This window comes from Chlorocebus sabaeus, chromosome 14, assembly GCF_047675955.1.
Source record: "Chlorocebus sabaeus isolate Y175 chromosome 14, mChlSab1.0.hap1, whole genome shotgun sequence".
Lineage (NCBI taxonomy): Eukaryota > Metazoa > Chordata > Mammalia > Primates > Cercopithecidae > Chlorocebus > Chlorocebus sabaeus.
This window is the reverse complement of record NC_132917.1, coordinates 1,828,723-1,834,941: the sequence shown is the minus strand read 5'-3', so window position 1 is coordinate 1,834,941 and position 6,219 is coordinate 1,828,723. Positions and strand designations below refer to the sequence as shown.

Genomic DNA, 6,219 nt, shown 5'->3' with positions numbered 1-6,219 from the left:
GTGGCTCTCACGTTGCTGTGGCATCATGTGAAAGGAAGTCCATGGGGATGAATGTCAGAATCTCAGCACATCTGAGCTCAGTCTTCTCACCCCTGGGTGGATCATAGTTTTCTTGTTGTTTTGCTCTTGGAAGCACATCTTCATTGTTTTCATCCAGCCCATTTTCCCTAACTTGCTCTTGAAACAGATTCCCAAAGGCCACAGGATCCGTGAAAACAGCACATTCCACACTCAGTTCTGAGTTAGGGATCTTTGGTTAAGGCACCCAGTAGAAAGTCAAGAGCCTCAAGGAAGCAGGCCCTGTTTTCCTCTCCCCGAGGTCAGAGCAGGGATTGAGCCCCAAAGCTAGCACCGTCTCCAGGGGGTGCCCAGCACCTCACATCTGGACACGCTACCATTCCCAGCGTCCATCTGGGCCAGCCCCACATCCCTGGCCTCCTGGATCACTCCACTGGTGTGAGCCTCCTGTTGGACACTGGAGTCTCCAGGATCTGTGGTGCATTCGTAACACACCTGCAGCAGCTCCTCCTCTCCCTTCCTCCCCCTTTCTCCTTCTCCTCCCATCTTCTCCACTCACCTCTCTCCTTGATTTTTCCTCTCCCCTGTCCACTCAGCCGATTCTCGTCTTTCCCCAGGGATCACACCTCACTGATTCCAGAGCCAGAACATGAGACGGCCACATACCTGCAGCATTTGCAGCAGGTGCTCTGACCTCTCTGCCCTCCTTGGCCCTCTTCGTAACCAGAGGGAAGACATGAGAAGCAGAGGACAGTGTAATTTTTAGCAACTGCTGTGGATGGCTACTTCCTGACTCAGAACTCTAGATAAATTTCATTTTCTTTCCTAGAATCTGCTTCAATCTTCTCAATTTTATATGACCTGGAAGGTCCATGTGAACTCATCAATAAAAAGCACAAAGAGAGGAACGAATGAGCCTTTGAGCTTTAAAAACAAATGAACCCGCCCCATAGATCACATGATAGATTCTAGATTTGGGGGGTGGGCATTATTGATAACAAGGGAACATGTAAGAAGCGTTTAGTGCAGTAAAAATGCACCAGAAGTTAAGAGATGGTTCCTGTAATCTCGGCTTTGTTGCTCCTTGTTGATCTTAAAGGTACTTAACTCTTTACATCTGTTTCCTTGCCTGCAAAATAAAGATATTTTGATTATCTTTTTTTTAAACCTCTTGAAAAATTAAGTCTGTGAAATAATTTGTAAATTTGATATATAAAACAAGATTTGAAATGAGGGAAAAGACAGCTTCCGTGGTAGAAAGGAAGAATATGTTCCATTTTTTAAAAAATAAGAGACTGAAAGAGGAGTAAAACCCCAAAAAAGTTTTAAAATCATACTTACAAACATGAGGATGGGGCACGTGGCAGAATTTGGGAGGAAGAAATAGAAAACATCAAGTGACCCCCAATTGTGAAAAACCTCAGCGAATTCCAGGATTACACAGGCTGCAGGCAGAGCAGAGTCTTTAACACCCCCCAAAACCCCAATTAGAATACAAAATCTTTTCTCTATGAGACAAGTTAAGGGTTACAAAAATAATAATAAAAGATCCACAAACCAGGCAAACAAGAAAAAGTAGAAAGCAAAAAATAACACGAATGTTAAAGATGAGGATAAACATTTCCGCTAAAGAGGAAAGACATGTACATCCCCTCCTGTCTAGGTGGCTCTAGAAATCCTTCCTTCCTTCTGTCCTGGAAGACCTGCCTTTCCTAAGGCGAGCTGAAGTCTACCAGCTTTTGGAAACTGATCTGCTTTTACTTATGTAACTGAAAAGGAGTGTAAACCCTCCCGGAGGGAGATAGGCAGTGGCCATCCCCATGCCCGGGTCAGCAGTGGGAGAAGTGGCTGCCCTCAGGACCCCTCCAGGCCCGCACCGGAGTCTGTGTCTGATACCACACAGAATGGGTCTTTCAGTTTCTCAGGGCCTCAGGGTCCTCAGATTTAAACAAACAATCTCTGAGCCGTTTTGGGTTTTTGGCCATTATTGGTGCTTCCCTTTGTGCCCTCTGGGGCTAGGGAGTGAGTGTGTGTGAGCAAGTGTGTGTGCATGTGGTGAGCAGTGGTGGTACTGGCCATGAGCATGGTCGCCGCAGTGGTGGATCATCCGTCTCGGTCTCACAGGAAATCCAGTGGGTTCTTGGTGTTGGAAAATTGGTGTTGTCAAGGCAGTAGCCCTTGCAAAGAACCCCTCCCAGCCCCCACCATTAACCCTCCAGGATGAGTGACTCATTCCACAGGGGGCTCCTTACCCTAAGGGACAAACAGTCCTTGCCTCTGAGAGTGAGAAGGACAAAGGACCGTTTGTGAAAGCATCTCCAGACCATCTAATAATGGCTGTGTTGACAGTAAGGGAGAGATGCTCAGTCTTCCACATCTCATCCCAGATCCCACCGCCAGAAAGGAATTCCCTGCAACAACCCGCATAAAATGTATTTTGAAATGTGTTTTTACTACATATAAATGGTATTAGCTGCTTTAGAGCTGAATGTAATCAACTCAAGGTGAGTACCTCTCTTGCGACCCCAGGCCCCAGTGTGCCAAACCTGAGTGAGGTCCCTTTGCATGTGGAATCGGGGCCCCTTGCATCCCGAGCGTGTGGTTGAATGCATCAGGCCCTGGATGAGACTCACTCTTCCACGCGAGGGCGAGAGGCTGGGGTGGTGTTTCTGTTGCCTTGCGTCAGCTGCACCAGTCACCTTTTGTATTTCTTTTTTGCATGGGTCCTCCGAGTCCAACCCCAATACTGGCTCCGGCTGCCCCAGCCTCTTGCTTAGCCGCTCCACTGCTGCTGGACGTGCATGTGCTCTGGCAGCAGTTCCCATGGACACATCCCGTTAAGTGAATGGGACGTCAGGATGTGCTAGGTACGTTCTGCCGCACTGGACAGGAGCCTATTGCTGGATGTACTTGGGGCGCCTTTCGGCCCTGCAGCGGTTCGCAGTGTTGGCAACAAGGGCAGCATGATCAACACAGAGGGATGAGTGAAGATTCCTAGGCTGCATGGTCGGGAAACAGACAAACTGCATGCAGCATGGACAGTGACGCTGCCGCGGCAGCCCCTGGGTGCTCCTCAAACAGCCAAGCCGCAGCACGAGAGTCCCCAGAAAACAAGCCCGGGAGTGGGACCAGACCCGTCACCAGCGCTGCCCGGGTCCACTTTCCCAGAGCCCCTCTCATCCAGCGTGCTGTCCCCAAAGCTGGGGCAGCATGCGTGCGTCCTCCAGGGCATCGGGGCACCAGGGCCAGGGGGCAGGGCGGCTGGATGGGACGTGGTGCAGGTGAGAGGCTGACCCAGTGCTAATGTGGGCACTGGAGCCGTACGTCACAGTGTAGATCCCCTGGCCAATATTCCTGCTGATCAATGGGTGATACTACCTGCATGTCGTCCAGATGAACCAGGGGTGTGTTCTGGTTACTACAGTTATTGGGCATGATAGAACTAATAATGCTTCTTCACCCGCCCCATTGCTCTTTTGCCTGCCATAACCTCACAGTTCTTGGACCCTCTCAGCCACAAGGCCCTACGACCAGAACGTTGGAGTTTCATTTGCATGATGACCCTTGCACGTTCTCAGCAACCTGGGGCCTAGCCCATTCCAAAATCTTACCTGCATCATGAAAAAGAAATTTTTAAAAAATTATGATAAGGGTGCTTTTAAAATTCTTCCCCATGTATTTGTTGTTGTTATTTTCGAGTGTAATTTAAAAAGAAAAGTACTGGGAACCAAAAGAAAGAAAGGAGTTTTGTGTTCACAGTTCACATACATCAGAAAGCAAACCTTCCACCTAAATGCCCCTCATAGAGACAAGTCTGCTTCACACTTTGAAATGTGTAGATTTTCCTACTACTGGAATATCCTAGACATCACGTTGTGAAAAACCCTCACCTGACTTTCAGGAAACCAAGCGGAATGGGAGACCCTCTAAGAATCTCAGGGATAAAGGCTCTGGGGAGACCGAGAGTGACTGAAGCTTAGTGAGAAGAGCACCCTACCCCAGGCTGTCAGGGTGTGTGTGCAGCACTCCTGCGGTATCTGGTACTTCTAAGTAGCAGGCGTGCCGCCGCACCCTTTCCTAATGAGAAGCTTTGGGAAAGGGAATTCCGAGAGGGCACAGGCCAGGGAGGCTGAGGTGCCTGTGGGGGAGGCAGCGGAGACTCCACCCGGGAGAAGGTAGCAAAAGGTGGCTTGGAAAATATCAAAGCCCTGTGCGGCGGGATCCTGCGCTGCTGTATTAGCGTGGGAAGAAGTGCAAAATATGCATACCTCGCATGGAATTCCAAAAGAAAACGAAACCGCTGAGTATCTTACAAATTGAAAAGTGACTTATAGGATTTGCCTTTCCTTGAGCTTCAGGTAATCTCTTTAAGAAACTGGCCAGAAATGATGCAGGGTCATTGTTTCCCAGTGTCCCCCGGGAATTGGTTCCAGGACCCCTGAGGATACCAAATCCAAGGGGGCTCCAGTCCCTGCTACGAGCTGCGCACATCCTCTCATGCATTTTAACTTTCTCTGGATTACATACAATTCTTAATACAAAGTAAATGCCATTGACAGAGTTGTTATAGTGTATTTTTAAAATTTGTATTATTTTTATTATTGCTTTTTATCATTTTTCTCTGAATAGTTTTGATCTTTTGTTGGTTGAATACAAGGATGTGGAGCCGTCGGACACGGAGGATCAGCTCCGAACTGCTTGCTCCTAACTAGCCTGGTCTCTTTCCGTTTGGAAAGAAAGCTGCAGCAGTGCAGACTAAAAATGAGTATCGAGCCTTTTTCTCCCATTTGAAATGTCTTCATTTTGCCTTTCTCTACATTTCTTTATTGTTTCCCATTTATATGACAAGAATCAAAATTAAAATATATATTTAGGCTGAGTGTGGTGGCTCACACCCATAATCCCAGCACTTTGGGAGGCCAAGGCGGGCAGATTACTTGAGGTCAGAAGTTCGAGACCAGCCTGGCCCACATGGCAAAAACCCTGTCTCTACAAAAATACAAAAGATTAGGTGGGTGTGGTGGCGCGTGCCTGTAATCCCAGCTGCTGGGAAGGCTGAGGCAGGAGAATCACTTGAACCCGGGAGGAGGAGGTTGCAGTGAGCCAAGATTGCGCCACTATACTCCAGCCTGGGCAACAGAGTGAGACTCTGTCTCAAATTTTTTAAAAAAATGCATATTTAAAAAAAATTTTTTACCATGTCTCCGGTGCTTCAGAACAATACATATTTTTAGGACCAGATCTATTTAGGCAAAAAACAGGTTTTAAAATTGAAATTTTCGTGTAAGTGGGGCAAAGCCTTATTCATGTGGCCAGAATCATTCTGATTTACAAATATGTTTTTCTCCTATAGGTAAGGCCTAATTATTTATTTTTGTTATTTTATTTTAATTCGGAGGATAAAGAAAAAAATCTATTTTTTCGTATTTTGCGTTTTACTAATTAAGTCTCCATGATAGAGCGACCACGAAACAAAGGAATGAAAAAAGACACATGAATTGGCTCTCTGAGAAATTCTTAGAAGAACTCAAAGTCTCTCCATCGGACATTTACATTATTACTCCAAATATTCAATGTTGTTCTGTACATTTTAGCTGCTGAGCTCAAAATCAGGGGAGCCTTTGAGGAATGACTCAGTTAGATGAGGGCAGCCTCCCAGATCATTAATCCGGACAGAGCTGAAACATTCTGGGAATCCTTTTAGCCTTCATTCAGAAGACTTTAAAAAATAATAATAATAAGTAGTTAACTCTATCATGATGAGAGATTCCGTGTCTCTTCCAGATAGTTCTCCCTTTAGACCGATTTGGAGATAGATAGTGGTGGACCGGCTGGGTCTCGGCCGGCGGTCATGCTCCTGTAAGACACTGAGTCACGCTCGGAGGACTCCCCCGCCCTGCTGACCGGCTGGGTCTCGCCCCGAGGTCATGCTCCTGTGAAACGCTGAGTCAGGCTGGGAGGACTTCCAGGCCTGTGGCCTCTGAGCCTCCATGTGCACTTGCTCTGCAGGCGATGGTCGGATGTTGTCCTCACTGACTCTGGGCATTCAACAAAAGCACGTGGCAGCTTGTCCCGACCCCTGGCCGATGAATGTCTGTGCTGTGGGCTCTGTTCTGGCCTCTATCTCCGGGAGTCTCTCTTGTTTTCTGATAGCATTGATGTAAAGTGGGTTTAGGCAGTAGAATGTGCGGTACTGTGAGC

The 6,219-nt window shown here is 47.5% G+C and overlaps 1 protein-coding gene across 22 annotated transcripts in view; it reads left to right on the top strand.

Moving 5' to 3' along the window:
- MYT1L (myelin transcription factor 1 like) overlaps positions 1-6,219 on the top strand; it is a 529,284-nt gene that overhangs the window by 456,066 nt on the left and 66,999 nt on the right. The window lies entirely within an intron of this gene.